This window comes from Artemia franciscana, unplaced genomic scaffold (genome assembly GCF_032884065.1).
Source record: "Artemia franciscana unplaced genomic scaffold, ASM3288406v1 Scaffold_1840, whole genome shotgun sequence".
Taxonomy (NCBI): domain Eukaryota; kingdom Metazoa; phylum Arthropoda; class Branchiopoda; order Anostraca; family Artemiidae; genus Artemia; species Artemia franciscana.
The window spans coordinates 1-19,507 of record NW_027062981.1 but is presented as its reverse complement, the minus strand read 5'-3'; the positions used below and the strand labels follow the sequence as shown (position 1 = coordinate 19,507).

The following is a 19,507-nucleotide window of genomic DNA, read 5'->3' as shown; positions in this document are numbered from 1 at the left end:
CTGTGTCCCGGTCGTCATTTGTGTCCCGGTGTTTTTTTTCTTTTTAGTTTTTTACCTTTTTTATTTTTTTCCTTTTTTAAGTTTTTTCTTTTTAGGTTTTTTCTTTTTTTAGCTTTTTTCGCGCCATATTAGTTACGCGCCATTGTAGTTGTGTCCCTTTGTCCCACCTGTGAATATAGATAGTTGTGTCCCTGTGAACCTGTATATATATATATATATATATATATATATATATATATATATATATATATATATATATATATATATATATATATATATATATATATATATATATATATATATATATATTTCTGATATCAAGTCTATGCTACCTTTTTTTAAAGCCATTCTGGAGGCTTCTTACTCCCCTTCCCTTGCCTATAAAATGTCCCCTGTCATTCTTCTTTTGGAAATCTTAATCAAGAACCAGAATTTCCGTTTTATCGTTTTTAACCGTTTCCCTTGTTTGGCTGGTACCCACCCAACGAAGTCCAAAAAATAATCTTAACCAATTTTCAACACAACGGCTTGAAAGCAAAAGACTTTCAAAACAATTAAGTGCAGTCAAAAAACTCCTGATTGGATCAGACAGATCACATGACAGGATTGACACAGTGCACGTAGAGTTGAACTTCTGGTGATTAGTGTTCAGTCAAATCTGGCACGTTTGAAAAAATACACGGCTATTCTGAAACATGTGGGAATTATAAAAAAAAATAATAAAATATTTTTTTTGCCCTTATTTGGCTGGTAGACACCCAACGAAGTCCAAAAATAATCTGAACCAATTTTCAATACATCGGCTTGAAAGAAAAAGACTATCAAAACAATTAAGTGCAGTCAAAAACTTCTGATTGGATCAGACAGATCATATGACAGCATTAATACAGTGCACGTAGAGTTGAACTTCTGGCGATTAGTGTTCAGTCAAATCCGCCATGCTTGAAAAAATACAGGGTTATTCTGAAACATGCCGGAATGGTGGAAAAAATATTGAAAATAGAAAAATAAACTTTGGATTAGCTTTAAAACAGATAAAAGGTAATAAAGTAGTTAATTCTCTGATTGAATAAGTAAAAACCTTAGCAACAAAAAAACTCAAATGTAAAAGTAAGGAGCCAAGTGAGTCAGTTGCAGACTTTTTTAATAAGGGAAATCAAAGCTCAATATAAAGGAGCAGCAAGAGGGTCGTAAACGTGAATAAAGTAGATAGTCTTTTTACATAAATCATCACTGGAAGACCGAATCCAAGAAGGCATATCTATTATACAAAATCGAGTAATTATTTTTATTTTTTCGTGCCATCTAGGAAGCCGGAGGAGGAATTTGCAATATCTGAAATAAGCCGCAAGTAGAGTATGGCGATTTTTCTTACGAAACAGATGAGACACGCCTGATAAAAACAAAAGCACAGGGGCGCAATAAGCATTATAAATTATGCACAAACCGTTGCGGTTGTAACGGCTTTTGTTTGGGTATATTTTTCCATAAGCGACGCGTAGGTTTTTCACGGCTTGATTCACTAGGGATGAAAAGGTAGTGGAAAGTGTTGGATCGAAACACAGACCAAGCCAACTAACTAAAGAGGAACATGGCAGAATTGCAGTCCCAGCAACGAATGGAGCGACCACATAAGGACTATTAAAACAAATAAACTCGCATTTAGACGCATTAACTGACAGTTCAATCTTAGATAGTTCATTGGTTAATATAGTAAAATTGGAAAGCAATCCACAGCGAGTCCGGGCAGCAAGAAGAACGTCGTCTGCATATGCAATAGAAGACAAACCAATATTACCGTAAGAAACAGAACTTTTAAGGGGACGCAGGGACGCTGCAAGCACACATCTAAATATACTAGAAGACAATATGGCAGAAGTAGCAACCTATCCATTTCTAGCAGCAGTTTTCACACCATGAAGTGGCAAAAACCATGAGACTAAGTCGAAAATCTTCTGAGAAAAAAGGAATAAAACAAGAGCTAAGAGCTCATATGGCACTTGTGACGAAGTCGGAAGAGCCAAGAGCTCATATGGCATGAGCTCTAGCAAAATTATAAGAGTCAATAGATTAATTTAAAAGAAAAATCGGAGGCTTAATGACGGTCGGCATTAAAATAAGAGCTCTGAGACACAGGGTCCTTTTAAATATCAAAATTCATTAAGATTCGATCACCCACTCGCAAGTTAAAAATACCTCATTTTTCTAATTTTTCCTCCTCCCTTCTCCCTTACCCCCAGATGGTTAAATCGGGGAAATCAACCTAATCAAGTCAATTTGTGCAGGTCCCTGATACGCCTATAAATTTCCATTGTCCTATCACGTCCAGAAGTACCGGACTCGCCAAAGCACTGGATTCCCATAACTTCCCCAAAGATAGTAGATCCAGTCCAGTTTCGTCAATCACATATCTACGACATTTGCTTATTCTACCCACCAAGTTTCATCCCGATCTCTCCACTCTAAGTGTTTTCCAAGATTTCCGGTGTCCCCCTCCAACTCTCCCCCGATGTCACAAGATCTGGCCGGGGTTGAAAATAAGAGATCCGAGACATAAGTTCCTTCTTAATATCAAATTCAAAAATACCTCATGAACGGTCACCTGCTCTTAAGTTAAAAATACCTCAATTTTTGTAATTTTTCCAAATTAAACCCCCTCCAACTCCCCCAAAGAGAGCAAATACATTTCAGTTATGTCAGTCACGTATCTAGGACTTGTGCTTATCCTTCCCACCAAGTTTCATCCTGATCACTCCACTCTAAGCGTTTTCCAAGATTTCCGGTCCCCCCCCCCAAATCCCCCCAATGACACTGGATCCGGTCGGGATTTCAAACATGAGATCTTAGCTACGAGGTCCTTCTAAATAATAAATTTAATCCGATGAAATTCAAGATCCGATTACTCCTTCGTCAGTTAAAAATACCTCATTTTTTCTAATTTTTCAAAATTAACCCTTCTCCCAACTCCTCAAAAGAGAGTGAATTCGTTCTGTTTATGTCAATCACGTATCTAGGACTTGTGCTTATTTTTCCCACTAAGTTTCATCCTGATCCCTCCACTATAAGCATTTTCCAAGGTTTTAGGTTTCCCCCTCCAATGTCACCTGGTCCGGTCGGAATTTAAAATAAGAGCTCTGAGACATGATATCCTTCTAAACATCAAATTTAATTAAGACCCGATCTAATTTTTCCAAATTAACCGTCCTCCCACTCGTGTATGCCATACAAAATAATTTTTCTCTGGGGATGGAATATTTGGTTGAAGGTTGGTCTTCAGTATGACTTATTTTGGAAAAGGGTAATTTTTAGGCTTTGGGCAAGCCATGGGTGGAAGTAGTTATAGACCCTACTAAACTGAAGGAAAACTCGACTTTCTTAAAACTTGAAACCACCTACCCCTCGCCCTATTTTATATAGGACTTGTGATATCAGAGCTCAATATAAGCCCTGATTCTAGTCATCTTTGGTCTTGCTTTCATTTGGATCCGTTGCTCCATTCGCACGTTATACTAAATTAAACCAAAAGCTTGACTTTTTCAGCACTTAAAACCCACTCCCCCTCGTTCTATTTGAGCTAGGGTTTTCATCTCAAAACTTGATGCCTGCCATGGTCTTAGGCACCTTTGGTTCAATCTTCACTGAGATCCATCGATCTCTCGCAAGTTACACTGAATTAAATGAAAAACTCTACTTTTTTTAGCACTTAAAGCCCCCTCCCCCTAATTAAGCTAGGGTCTTCATTTCCAAACATTATGTGTCTTATGGTTTTGGCATCTTTGGCTTGACTTTCATTGAGATCCATTACTTCATTCGCAAGTTAAACTGAGTCAAACAAAAAACTCAATTTTTTAGCACTTAAAGCCCCCTCCCCTCGCCCTAATTAAACTTGGGTCTCCATCCCAGAACTCAAGGCATATATACTCTTAGGCATCTTATTCAATTTTCATCGAAATTCATCTCTCCATTTGCAAGTTACAGTGAATTAAATGAAAAACTCGAATTTTTTTTAACACCTAAAGCCCCATCGCCCTAATTAAGCTCAATTTTAATCCAAATAGTTCAATTTTAATACAAATCTGATTGGCGGTTCTCCCGCTATACTCGATTGCACAGACGGGCGGACAGACAGACAGATCTCAAAAACCTATCTTGATGGATATTTTCCACCATCCAAATAGGTGATGATGCCTGGATGATGATATGCTATTGTTTTCTTTTTTTGGATCCAGTGAGCCAACATGGCTACCTAAGTCCGTCCGTCTGTGTAATCACGTAAAGGGGGAGAACCGCTGGTTGGATTTGGATGAAAATTTTGATGGCCAGATTTGGTGCCAAGGATCATGAGACACATCAAGTTGAAAGATGAAGACCCTAGCTCAAATAAAACAGGGGGGAGAGGGCTTTACGTGCTAAAAACAGTTTTTCGTTTAATTCAGAGTAACTTGCGACTGGAGTGATGGATCTGAATGAAAATTGAACCAAAGAGGCCTAAGACCATGACACATATCAAGTTTTGAGATAAAGATCCTAGCTCAAAATTAACAAGGGGGAGTGGGTTTTAATTCCTGAAAAATTTAAGTTTTCTGTTTAATTTAGTATAACTTGCAAATGGAGTAACGGATCCGAATGAAAACTAGACCAAAGATGCCTATGATCAGGGCTCATATCAAGTTCTGGTATCGCAAACCCTATCTCAAATAGGGCGAGGGGGAGAGGGTTTCAAGTCTTAAGAAAGTTGAGTTTTCCTTTAATTTAGTAGGGCTTATAACTTATGAATGGAGTGACAAATCTGAAGTCAGATTAGTCTGAATACCTGAATTTGCTAGAACAAATTTGACAAAATATCACTGCATTGGATCCAGCTAGAATTCCCTTGACTTGTTTATTGCAGACAACATTTAGATGGGCAAAGATTCATAGCTTCAGTAGTTTTACCAATAATATGGTCCTGAAGATGATGAAATGGTAGAAATCTGGTTCAGTTGACGAGATGACAAACCTTAAACACTAATGTCAGAAATATAAGCCCAAATAGACTACAGTATGCAACATTTAGCACAAAACCAGGGATTCTAGCTCACTGTCGACCAGTGAACTGTGAAATAATTTCAATTTTCTTTGTTATATAACTTTAAAACAAAAATTAAACCAAGTGTTAATCATACTATAATTTTTTTCGTCAAAAGCAAACACCTTATTTCATATCCAAAAACAGGGCATGGAACTATATCTGAGTTTACTCTAAATCTAAAGGGTGATGTTTTCTTGTATATTACCAAAGCACATACACACAAAAGCTATATCTGAGTTTGCTCTAAATCTAAAGGTGGTGTTTTCTTGTACATTGCCAAAGCAAACACACACAAAATTTTCGTGTCAAAGGTAAAGTATTTGAAAAACAAGTACATTTAAAGTATCTTAAGTAATAAGTATTTCGTAATCTTACTTAAGTATCAAGCAATAAGTACACCCTAGAGTTTTTACTTAAGTGCAAGTACAAGTAACGGAAAATTTTACTTAAGTAGTACTTCAAGTAAAAGTACTTCAAGTAAGTGACAGCACTGGTATCAGCTAATTGTGTATCTGTGTTTATTTACTTTTTTTGTAATTTTCAAAGAGCATTTTAAAATGCTAGTTCTGTCTCTAATAATGTCAGTTTATTTTTATTGTACTACTTATGATCAATCTTTTATTCTTAAAAGCAATATTCCCTTTACTATCTTGTTTTAATTATAGGCTTCCAAAGATTAGTATTTCTGGCCATAATTTCCATCTGACGTAACTTGGAATTTCTTCATTTGTCTAATCATAAGAGATTGCCCAGTTTCATCAATAGAAAGAAGATTGTATTAGCCCATAAGGAGGGCAAATTAAAATTTTATGACTTTTTTCAATTATTTTGGTGAGTTTTTCTCTATTTACCTATTTTTGTATGTCATGTTTTACTAGCTATTTGTATTACTGTTTAAAAGAACGGATACTAAGTCTTTACTCTGCCAAATGAAAACAAAAAATGTCATATTTTTCGTAAGTTAGGTACGATAATACGCTTTATTTCTTTAAGTTTGAGAGATATTGGCATTTATTCAGTTTTCTTGAGAAAGGGGTGCAAATTATCCTGTGTTGTCTCTTGAGATATGGGAAGAGGTTTTGTCTAGTTATGCTTAGTTATGTGGTCAGTTAGAATTCCACAAGACATAGTTTTCAAAGCCTAATTATCCTACGTGTAGGACTCACTACAGGTTAGCACTTATTACAATATAAGACATTTGATACTATGCCTTTGCCATTATGCACCTAAAGGATATTTAAGCTGCGTTTTATTTGAGACAAAATAGTTTCAGTTTGGGCTACTGTTTCCAGTCTTGTTTCGCTTAATTCCGTTTTATTTGAGCCTTCGTTTCGTTTCGGCACTGCCTTTGACAAATAAAACGCTGGAAAAGAGCTAGGCAGCTTACTGGCAAAAGTTTTCAAAATTAGCGAATGCTTCTAAGTGTTACTAGCTTTTTTAGGATAGGTTAGGTCTAAAAGTGCTTAAATTTGAATTTGCAGTAGAAGCGATTATTATATTCGTAAAAAGCATAAAAAAGGCATCGAGTGGTATATTCACTCTATTGGTAAGTCAATAATATGAATTGTCATACATTTACCCATCTGGGAATGTTGAAAGTGAAGTCTGGCTTTTTATGGCACTTGGAATTAACCAAGTGACATATAGCAATTGCAAATTCTGTCGGTCTGTCTGTCGGTCCTGGTTTTGCTACTTTAGGCACTTCCAGGTAGGTTAGGACGATGAAATTTGGCAGGCGTATCAGGGACCGGACCAGATTACGTTAGAAATAGTCATTTTCCCGATTTTACCATCTGGGGGGGGGGAGTGGGGGGCGGTTAATTCGGAAAAAATGAAGTATTTGTAACTTACGAACGGTTGATCAGATCTTAATGAAATTTGATGTTTGGGAGGATATCGTGTCTCAGAGCTGTTATTTTAAATCCCGACCGGATCTGGTGACATGGGGGGGGGGGGGTTGGGAGGGGGAAACCTAAAATCTTGGAAAACACTTAGAGTGGAGGGATTGGGATGAAACTTGGTGGGAAAAATAAGCACAAGTCCTAGATACATGATTGACATAACCGGAACGGATCCGCTCTCTTTGGGGTAGTTGGGGGGGGGGTAATTCTGAAAAATTAGAAAAAATGAGGTATTTTTAACTTACGAACGGGTGATCAGATCTCAATGAAATTTGATATTTAGAAGGATATCGTATCTCAAAGCTCTTATTTTAAATCCCGGCTGGATCGGGTGACATTGGGGGGAGTTTGGGGGGGGGAACCTAAAATCATGGAAAACGCTTAGAGTGGAGGGATGGGGATGAAACTTGGTGGGAAAAATAAGCAGAAGTCTTAGATACGTGATTGACATAATTGGAACGGATCCGATCTATTGGGGGGGGGGGTTAATTCTGAAAAAATAGAAAAAATGACGGATTTTTAACTTAGGAAGGAGCGATCGGATCTTCATGAAACGTCATATTTAGAAGGACCTCGTAACTGAGATATCTTATTTTAAATCTCAACCGAATCCAGCGTCATTGGGGGGCAGTTGGGGGGGGAATTCTTAGAAAATACTTAAAGTGGAGAGACCAGGATGAAACTGGATGGGAAGAATAAAAACAAGTCTAAGATACGTGACTTACATAACCGGACCGGATCCGCTCTCTTTGGTGGAGTTGGGGGGGGGGGGGGTAATTCGGAAAAATGAGGTATTTGTAGGTTACGAACGGGTAATCAGATCTTAATGAAATTTGATATTTAGAAGGATCTTGTTCTTTAAAGCTCTTATTTTAAATTTCGACCAGATCCTGTGACATTGGGGGAGTTGGAGAGGGAAACCCGAATTCTTAGAAAACGTGAAAATTGGGGTATTTTTATCTTACGAATCTGTGATCGGATCTTAACGAAACTTGATATATAGAAGGATCTTATGTCTCAGATGCTTCATTTTTGGCTCGAATTGGATCCGGGGACATGGGAGTTGGAGGAGGGAAACAGAAATCTTGGAAAACGCTAATAGTGGAGAGATCCGGATGAAACTTGATGGGAAGAATAAGCACAAATTCTAGATACGCGATTGACATAATCGGAATGGATCAGTTCTCTTTGGAGGAGCCGGGGGTGTTAATTTGGGAGAATTAGAAAAATTGAGGTATTCTTAACTTAAGAACGGGTGACCGGATCTTAATGAAATTTGATATTTTGAAGGAATTCATGTCTCAGAGCTCTCATTTCAAATCCCGACCAGATCTGTTGACATTGGGGGGAGTTGGAGGGGGAAATCGGAAATCTTGGAAAATGCTTAGAGAGGAGGAATCGGGATGAACTTTTGTGGATAGAATAAGCAAATGTCGTAGATACGTGATTGCCGTAACCGTACTGGATTCGCTCTCTTTGGGGGATTTTGGGGGAGGGGTTCTGTGCTTTGGCGAGTTTGGTGCTTCTGGACGTGCTAAGACGATGAAAATTGGTAGGCGTGTCAGGGAGCTGCACAAATTGACTTGATAAAGTTTGTTTTCCCAGATTCGACCATCTGGGGGGCTAAAGGGAGAGTACAAATTAGAGAAAATGAGATATTTATAACTTACGAGTGGGTGATCGAATCTTGAGGAATTTTGATATTTAGAAAGACATCGTGACTCAGAGCTCTTATTTTAAATCCCGACCGGCATTAAGCCTCTGATTTTCCTTTTAAATCAATCTATTGGTTCTAAGAATTTTGTTAGAGCTCATACTATATGAGCTCTTGGCTCTTAGCTCTTCTTGCCTCGTCACAAGTGCCATATGAGCTCTTATCTCTTGTTTTAGGATGTAAAAAGACACAAAAGTACTGTAATTTGCTAGAGCCAACTGCATACTTTACAGTAGGTACAGAAAAACAGTGCCGTGCACATATCTGGAAAAATACATCCACCAGGTAAATATTTTCTGACGCCATTTTTATTAAACAAGGGGTGAACCTACCTGGACGAACAAATTTTGATTTTCAGGATCTAGCTATGGAAAACGGTACAGTCCCTTACGGAATATCGCAAATAAAACGACTTTGAGCTTACTAAATACGTAAAAACAAACGCTATTAAGGAAACAGGACTGAAACAAGACCAAATACAATGCGGCATTATTTTACATTGACTTAAAATGAAGATTACAGTTGTGAGTTGAAGTCTCAACTATTGTATTCTACTATAATACCTTCCCAACCTAAACAGGACTTAGCAGCTTCCTTATTCACAATGCACCCTACTCCCTGTCTATGTACCCCATGCTTCCTGCCTGGGTAAATAAATTCCATAGCACATAATTTTGTGTTTCCTACCCCTGGGATATAAGTTTCTGAAACTCCTAATTGGTTCATTTTGATGCGTGTCAATTCATCAGTTAAAATGTCGATACGATACTTGCTTTTTTAATATCGTAACATTCCTAGTTTTGATTTTATATTTTTTTAAATCATTGAAATTATTTTGGCCTCAGCAAAAGCAATGGTTTCAGAACCAGTGCAGGATGGGGACTGCTCTATGGTTGTCTTTTGCTGGAATTCACTGCAAATTGGTCAATCTCAAAGTCAAAATATAAATAATAATCGCAGCTATTATTAACAATATAGCTCCCTGCAAACTGTTTTTATGTTGCTAAAAAAAAGTGTCTCTACATGCTCTGGTGTAGGCCTAATCATTCTATTTTGAAAATGTAATTACGATGCTAATTCGTGTTTGTATCTGGGTTTGGTTTAAAATGGGTTTGTGTGAAAAGTACCATTTTCTTCAAAACCATACTAATTCTAGTATTTTGTAGCATTCTTTTTCCTTTTTCAGATAATGTCCAGGTGTATTTTAGAAAAAAAGGTTGAAAACAGTGCTGTAAATCAATACTACCTGCACACAAGGGTACATCTGGGGCGAATAATTTCTTAGAAAACACTGCCTTTCCATGTATAATTAAAATGAAATAAAATTATGAAAAATAGGTAAAAGTTTACTGTCTTACTAAAATATTTACTCGTTTTTTATTATATTATTTTAATTGTCGAGTAAGAGGGAAAGACTGAATATCCCCATCAAATATTGAAGGACCTATGCGCATAATTTGGAAAATTGTTGCTAAAAGATCCATGTTTTTCACACATTTTCTGGTTTCAACATACTATGGTTGTAGCTTCAAAATCTAGAATTGAAATGCTACGTTGAGTATCCTATTTTCCTTTGTTCCGACTAAACGTTTAGTAGTTGTACGAAAAAAGGGAAAATTTTAATTCCCGATAGTGACCCCCTAATAATTGCCTACAGGTAATGTAAAATCCCTTGTCCCAAAATTCAGACCGTGATTTCCTTATTTGTTTTGTAATATCTTGGCAATACTATGTTAACATCGTAAAGCTAAAATTCAAGAATGACGTACAAATTATTCTTTAATTTTACATGTATCTTGACTATTCCATTTGTATATTCTACCTTATTTTTTTTCGTACCTTTTTTTTTAAATCAGAAAGTTAATTTTACTTGCATTTTTAATCAAATAATTTTTTACTAGGTTGCGTCTAACGCCGCAACCAAGATTAGGGGCTGTTAATGGGTTATTTCGGATAAGACCCATCATATTGTAAACTTCATGAGCAATTGCTGATACTGATAATACAATTTTTCAGTTTCGGTAAATCATCATTAGCGATAATCATCTATAATAATAATTATAATTTTTGGCAAATAATGAATGATTGATCGTTTATGCTTTAAACAAAAAGACGTCATGTGAATTAAATATGAGATCTTTTCAGTCAGTGATGATTATGAGGAAAGGGGGGACTTTCAGGAATTAATCCCTGTGATGACACTAAACTGGAAAAAGTTCAGCTGTGATTTTTATATTCCCTCTTGATTTCCCTTTGTCTGATATGCCCAAATTATGCTTGAAACATTCTTGCTTTGTCGTTTGCATAGTTCATATTAGGCTAAACGCCATTTTAAAATAGATTTTTTAAGCATAATTGCAAATGGATGAGATGGACTACCATCTTATAGGGTTGAAGATCCAAAAGATTCCATTGTATTTTTTTTTATTTCGACCTAAAGTGTACTAAAAATGTTTTAGCCCCCTCTACCCGACTCCTCTTGTCAAGGTTTTATCCAGGGGGGCTAAGGAGTTTGAACACCCCCCCCCCCCCCGAAATTTTACAGACCTGTGAATGAAAACGCATATAAACAATTTTTGATGTGTTTTTGAATTTTTTTTTTTTTTTGCGTTTTCAAAGAGTACCTTTTTCATGTTTTCGACATCCCTCCCAGGCAATCCTATTAACTTCCTCGGTCCTCCCCCTCTCCGAGAAAGGATGGGATCTGTCAGTGTGCTGAAAATTGTCAATTTTTTCCCTAATGCAGACCTAATTTTAAGACCCTAATGCATAACCGTTGGGAAACAAAAAACAAATCTGTTGTCTCTCATACACATTTTGTTTTCTTGTTTTTTTTTTCAAATATTAGTATTGTTGGAACCCGTGGCATTTTCTGTTTATATAATGCTGTTAATCACAAGACTTTCCCCCATTGAGCCGTTAAAACCTTCGACCCTTGCTTGTCAGTGTCTTAAAATTAGAACTAAACAAATAGATAGATGTTACTTTTTTGACTTATTCTAGGAAAAAAATCTTAAAGTGATTATAGACTTCGAACCGACTAAATTATCGCCATTGGAAACACATTTTTCATGGACAACAAATTAGGATGACTTCTCAAATTTGTTTTTCATTAAAAAAATATTTCATAAGATTCTGTGTCTTTCATCATTTATTATGAAAGGCCTGTCTTGTGGCAGCAAATCTTTATATTCAGCTGATGGAACTTGTAAACCTTAGCTAACTAGTGCCTTGAATTTCAAATGAAAATAAATAGAAAGGAAGTGTATCTTGCAACTAAATTGCTTTAAATAGATGTTGGTATGTATTCCCCATTTTTTGTCGTTAATGTCTTATGAGGGACGCGGACATATTATTATAGGCATACACATATTTTTTCGGAGAGGGTGTTACGAGCGCGGTTCACGGAGGTATAGGATGGGGACGACAAAATTTATTTTTTAACTATTCCTTAATTTTTTTAATAGAAATAACAAAAAAGACATTTATTTTTCATTAAAAAAAAGTATTTTCAAAGTCTAAGGGGCAAATACCCCCTCCTAACGTCCCCAATTGACGTTACTGGGGGAGGGGGGTAAACCTTTTGTACTGATAGTTAGATTGGAGATCGTCCTCTTTTTTTGTATTCCGTAGGGTTTGCAAAATAAATCGTATTTTCATTTAAGACTGGTTGAGAAAACTAGAAAGAATTAGGTATAATCAAACAGTTTGTGGTGATGAACTGTAAGTAGGAAACTACTCGTGCGAATACCAAGTAACCAAAACTGATAAGGTGAGTTTTGATAACAATGTATACATCAAAAGAATCAACTTTTCATGGTGATTCTAATAATGAAAAATCCAATAAGTCTACACTTACCACCAAAAGTTAAGAGCCTGAGAATATTTGCATCATTTTTAAGAAGGAAGGAGATATTCATGAAAATGAGAGGGATCAGCATATCGGAGAACCTTATTACAAAGCTGTCTAGCATTTAGCTATAAAATTGCAGAATTTGGCAGTTTTTCTTTGCAAAGATGATAATGGAATCGTGTCCATCTGTTTTTTGTTTTGTTTTTATTTTCAAGGGTGATAATTCCGAACAAATGGTCCTAGAATGTCGATAGGGGGCTCTTTCGTATGAAAATTGGTAGTCGTAGTGCCCTTTACAAGTAAAAAAAAGAAAAGATTGTACTACAAATATGTGGCGTTTGCTTCCATTTTTTGGCGCATGACAACAGCTTACGCTCAAACAGTTTTGGAAATATTCGAAGGCTTGCCCTTTTTCAGGGATGATAATCATTCTCGAAGCGTTATTGTATGAGCATAAAACTTGAATGGGCTGAATAAGGGAGTGGTGGCCTCCTTCTCGTTAGAAATTGAACGTAGTAGAAATTGAAACTGTAGCTTTATACCCCCTGGGAGTGAATTCCTCGTCAATGGTCGCGCGAAACGAGGAAATAAAGATCCTCCTTGAGAACCTCAAGACTCAGACACTACCCCTAAAGAATTCCTTGTTTCATAGCAATGATAAAAAGAGTTTGACCTAAAAATTTTCTGAAAGCACTCCGATGAATAACGATCCAAAGATTGACAAGCAAAATTAGCTAGTTGATAATCTCTTAACTTATAAACAATTAAAAATTGTAGTTTAGTAAAGCAGTACTATTTTTCAAATCTCACATAATCTTCTAAAACAAGAACAACTTTTATTTTGTAAAATCTGAACTCTTTTAAAACTTGACACAATGAGATAGTGTCCTAAAAACATCTATAAGATAAATAAGGCCTGATGTAGAGTCGTACAGAACCTCTAGAATTGTATGGTAATTCCAAATTTGCAACAATTACTTATTTTAAAGTTGCATAATTTCAGAAATAGGGTTAAACTGCCCCAAAAATTTTTGCAGTCTTAATGGGAATTATGTCATGAAACTCAACATGTATGAGAACCCTAAAACCGCTACCTTTAAAACGTAATTTTTTCTGTTTTTCCCGGGTCATGGAAGGGCGTTTTTTTTTCAGGGGGGACTCATGTCAAACTATCATTATATATTACACAAAGAATTTTTTTTTAGGATCTAATGCCCTAAGTAACAAAAGAGATCATGTCATGGGAAAGTGCCGCAATCTAATAAAAATGTTATGGATAAAAGATTCCAAGAATAATTGAGAGCCTATATATATATATATATATATATATATATATATATATATTTATTTATATAAATATATATGGATAAGCAGGGTTAAGGCCTCATTCAAGTGTTGGTCTATATTAATCACTAATTTAGGAAAACAGTCTTACTTTTCTCCATCTCTCTTTTTTTTTCTTTTTTTTTAATGCGTTTGTGCTGTTGCATTGGTGATTTCTCTTTTTGTTATATATATATATATATATATATATATATATATATATATATATATATATATATATATATATATATATATATATATATATATATATATATATATATTAATATATAAGTATTAAAGTGCCGGAACCCTATAGGCAAGTGTGTATTCTCCTGACGAGCCCTTGTGTTGGGCTGTTGCCTCTGAACTGTTTGTCTTTATTGTTTTTATTGTTTGGTAAATGACGACTTATACTTATTGACGACATGACTGCCTGTCCATGGTTTATTCTTTATGGTTGATTGTGTATGGCTATGCTGTTTGACCTATGTGATTGTATGGATGAGTAGGGTTAAGGCCTCATTCAAGTGCTGGTCTATATTAATCACTAATGTAGGAAAACAGTCTTTTTTTTTTTTTTTTTTTTTTATGTGTTTGTGCTGTTGCATTGGTGATTTCTCTTTTCGTATATATATATATATATATATATATATATATATATATATATATATATATATATATATATATATATATATATATATATATATATATATATATATATATATATATATATATATATATATATAAATATATATATATTCAGATGGAGGGTACAGTCCGAGGGTGAAAACTCCCCTCCTATTGTAGAGACAATATTTTATTTCGGAAAATCATGTTTTATTTCAAAAAGTAAATGCTCTAAATGAGTTCTTTTAAGCTTAAAACAAGCAAAATCTTTCTGTATATGAAGGAGGTTGCCCGCTGATTAGCCCCTCACTCTTTACGCCAAAATTTTATAGTGTTTTACTGAAATCATTTATTAGTGTAACAAATGTAATCCAATAGGTAGTCGGAAGGGCTTTATTGGCTAATCGCCTACCACTCGTTACTTCCATCAGAAAAGAGATATGACATGACATAATTGATATGACATGACCTGATATGACATAATTTTTACGATTTTTGCTATGAATCCTCATACTTCCAATGTAGTCGCATGCCGAAGCCGGTCGAAAGGCCTCGACCGAGTTCGTTGATTCTTGAATTAAAATGAAATAGTTGTGGGCATCAAGTCATGGCTAATTGTAGAAAAGGCCAAGACAGATAGTCCAATTGAACAATAGGCAATTCTGGCATTAACCCCCCCCCCCCTGATTAGGATTGTATAAAAATGATATTAGTTCATTTGTTAATAGATGTGTCTATCTATTATCCGTCCACGCGTCATTCCTAGGGCAGTAGAACTAAGGTGGATAGTCATAGAGCTAAGATAGTCATAGAACCTATAGTTTTCCAAGTATTTGGTTAAATGGCACGGATAAACGGCGGGAGTAAGTGTGCCTCTCTTATTGGACCGCTACTTGTTTTTTTTTTTTTAGCAAATCACGCCTGCCTAGAGTCTCAGGCAGGTTGACTAAGAATTTAAAATTGACAGAGGACCGTTAGATTGCCTGGAATGAGAGTTAAACAAAACACGCCTACCTATGGTCTTAGGCAGGTTAAACTAAGAATTTAGAATTGACACAAGACCATTAATTTGCGTGGAATGACAAGCAAACAAACGTCTAAAGTCAAATTGGGCCCATCTCCAATGAGTGTCAATCAAGGCGACTGATTCAATTCATAAACTTAGACATTTGAACTAATAAAAACTTAGCGTTTGTTGACCAACCAGTGGACTGGAATTGCAAGGGGAATGAAGCGTCCAAAGCCTAAAGGGGCCTCTCTGCCTGAAGTGTTAGGCCAGTGAACCCAATTATAAGCTTTGGCAGTTGGGCTAACAAAAAATGAATGAAATACTAGTTGACCAATATTTAGTTGACTGTCTGTGTTTGTGTCTTGGGTTTGACTGTCTAGGCTTGTCACAAGCTCAGGGAGTTTTTTTTTCGATTTTCTGAATTTTCACGGTTTGAGCCCCATTTTCTTCTTCATCATATTAGGCATGCTTCATCACGCATAAAATCCTCAATCGTTTGTAAGAAATTTAGCAGCTATTTATTAGTACGGCGGAAATTGGCCGATAACAGCAACATATTCAAATTTTCTAATTCGTACATCTGTAACCGCATTTGATAAAAATAAACCACTTCTGAAGTGAGTTAGTTATGAGAATGGAAACGAAAACTGACCCTTGATTATGTTGATTTGTGTAATTTACACAGAGACGAGTGAGGGGATAGCTGCTGGAAAACAACCCCTCCTCTTCCTTTCGTCCCCAAAAATACCTTGAAAAAGTTCTACAGAACACACACATGCTTATTTTAATTGTAGCTTGGCAAAACTTTTGTTTGAGTAGAATGAAATGCAAAACGATAAGGCTAAGTTCATTTGAGAAAAATGAATACTTCAACTACCGTGTCCCCATAGTCGAGCTGGGTTTACGAGATTAAGCTTTCGAAAGTTTTGAAAGTTTTCCAAATTTTCCGAATTTGAAAGTTTTCCAACGCCTTTTTTAAGCTCATAAATGTTGAAGGCTCACTGAAGGTATTTTAGGTCTTGTTACAGTGAGTCTTTGACATGCTATTTATTGCTCTTTTTTTCAAATCAGAAAAAAAAAGTTAGCAAGGTTTCGGGTGAAAATTTCCTTTCATTGGGCAGCGCCATTTTAAAAGTGACAGCATTCGTCTATGTTTTCACCACTCAAGTCTTATGTTTTCACTGTTTATAGTCTTCAGTGTGTAGTGACACCAATTGGGGGGAGGGGCATTTCCCTCCAAAAAAATTTCCACGCCCTCCACTTTGATTTTGAATAATGATCTTTTTGATGTTTTCATTGAAAAAATCTTTTCTTGGTATTTTCATTGAAAAATTGGTAAAAAACGATTGCTCCTCCTTTGATTTTGATTCACATTTTTACTTCCCGTCAAATTTTCCTAGATTGGCGTAAATGTTATCGAGCCTTTAAAGTTTTACAGGGTTCGACCAATAGAGAGAGGATATTTGTAGGGGTATAGCCTAAGTCAGAGAATTTTTTTTAGGGGTATTTTTCTTTAGGCCCTAAAATGGACAATTCATGGTGTTATGTAGGAGGAACCACCTTGCTGTAAATTTTGGGAAATATCACAAATCAGTTTATTTGAGCTATTTTTGTAAACATACCTAGAATAGACCGCGAAGTGAAATTTTTTATTATTTTAGGTTTCAACTTCGCTCTTTACTTTCATAAGAAAAAATCTGTTTCTCAAAATCAATTTTTTTTCATTTTTTGGATTTCTTAAAATTTATCCGGTTTTTCTCCCGTTTTCCACCGAAATATGTGCAGCTTTGTCACTTAGAAAAAGAATTTGTGCGGTATATCGTCACAAAAAAGGGGATTCTAAACTTCCGGTTTAAGATTTTCGGCTGTGGAGCTTCCAGTAGCACCCTGTCAAGCTTTCTAGCCTTTCCTCTCTATAAATGACGCTAAAAATTGCCATTGTTGGTGTCATATGATATTTTACGATGGAGCTTTTAAGACGAACCTATAAAAGAACGTAGATATGGCCAGTGGCTTACAAGTGATCAAACGTCTCTTGAGGTAGCCTGCTAGTCCTGGTGGAAAAAATAAAAAAGGGAGACACAACACTGCTACCCGTGCAAAAAGGGAGTTTCCTTGTTTTCAAGATGGGAAGCTAAAAATTCTTCTTCATGGGTTTTAGACATTGAAATTTGTAATTAGAGAGGAGCTTCTAACCCATCTGATCCCATGTTGTACTTACAGCACAAATATAATTTCTAAATGAAGAAAGTTTAGGTGGTAATCTGGAAGACCTCTCAAGAATGTTCCGAAACATTGGACCTAAGAATGCACTTTTTGAGCCTTCAAATCCTTCTCTTCCCCCCTAATAAGTGCTGTGCAACTGTGCAATACTGTTTAACTATTAGTGTTCCCACAAACACTTTGTGTAAAATCATGGGTCATTTTGTATGGATTGGATGTATGGATAGGGACAAAGGCGCTACCCCATAGCGGTACTAGGTGCCCCCCTCCCCCGTGGAAATTTCCCTTGCTGCTGAAAATTTCTCCCTGGTAATTTCCCTGTAAAATATCTCCGTATGTAAAACTGGGTATCCAAAAAGAAAGAAGGACGAATAAAAAAGTTCTATATATTAATTCAGGAAATTTCTCCCCATGGAAATCCCACCCGCAAAAAATGGAAGCTCCCCCGCAAAAAAATATCCGTTAGTTTCCCAATAACAAATACTATGTGCAAACAACGGACAAATTAAACTTACAGCCTTTCCCTAGGGGCTGTGGGGGTTATTTCAGTTATGCTGAACCAAATGGCTATTGCAAAATTTCAGTCGGATGTCTTTGGAGAAAAATGGGGCATGGACAGGGGGCTAATTGCTCTCCATTCTGTTTGGGTGCTTAAAAAATAAACTAAAAATTAAATTTTTGTTCGACTGAGCCTTTTCTTGATTGTCTATAATTCTTGTTTCGATACGTCGATACGACCATCCCTGGAAAAAAACAACAACAATACACATCCATGATCTTTTTTGACAAAAATACAAAATTTCAAAATGTTGTAGATCAGAGCTTTAAACCTCGACAGTAGGATTCTCTGATCGTTTTGCAGTTAGGGGGGGGGGGAGGGTAGGTGTCTCAAAAGGTCATTTCTATGGTAAAACATCCCAACTTTTATTAATGCTTCAGATAAATACAGAATTAGTTCTAAGGAAGGGGTGTGGAGGTGGAAATTGATACATAATCCCTCTTGATTTCTGGGAATATTTCTGGTTTAGGCCGTTATTATGAAAGTAATGAGTAACATCAACCCGAAACCTGGAGAATTTCTTCTGTATATTAGGGGGTCTGCCTCTTCCTTATCTCTGACCTCCCCCTCGTGTTCATAGAAACTTCGGAGGAAGCTCTTTTGGTCAGAAATTGAGAGTTCTGTTGTTTTTTGTTTTTTTTTGGGGGGGGGCTCCTCCTTCTTATGGTATGGATGTTTAAAAACGGGAGGCTATGCAAATAGCTGGATTCTGGCTTGATATCACCCCTGGGGAAATAAATAAATAGACATGCGCATCCATGACCAACTCTTTTGTTGTCTATATTGTCATTAAACTCTCGCTCTTTGAAGTTCCATTTTTTATACGTAAAGGTAGCTCGTGATCTACATTCACCATGAAAGGTTTGATAATTTCGTTCATTTATTACTGTGTATCAGCAAGATGAGAAATCTGTACAATTATTTTAACTTGCTGGAAATTGAAAGAAATGTCAAAAATGACGGGGAATCTAAAGCTCACTGAATTCATTTAGTTGAAAATTGTCTGTCTTATTTTTCACACAAAATCAGTAAATACTAAGTCGTTATATCTTCCAAATATCGTTCCAACTTGTAGTATGTTTTAAAAACCTAAATTTTGAATCAGTTGCTTGTAATGACATTATTTTTTAGGAGGAAATACGGACACTGTTGGGAGCACGAATTGCCCCCTACCTATATTTCCTATAGCCCCTGATCTGGGCAGTTGTATGTCAGCGTTTTGGCCTA

At 36.1% G+C, this 19,507-nt stretch overlaps 1 long non-coding RNA gene across 1 annotated transcript in view; it reads left to right on the top strand.

Moving 5' to 3' along the window:
• Positions 1–19,507, top strand: part of LOC136042716 (uncharacterized) — a 31,128-nt gene extending 11,621 nt beyond the window's left edge. The window contains exons 2-3 of the long non-coding RNA XR_010621397.1: positions 5,737–5,902; positions 19,412–19,507. This is a non-coding gene — a long non-coding RNA (uncharacterized LOC136042716). The remainder of the gene's footprint in view (positions 1–5,736; positions 5,903–19,411) is intronic.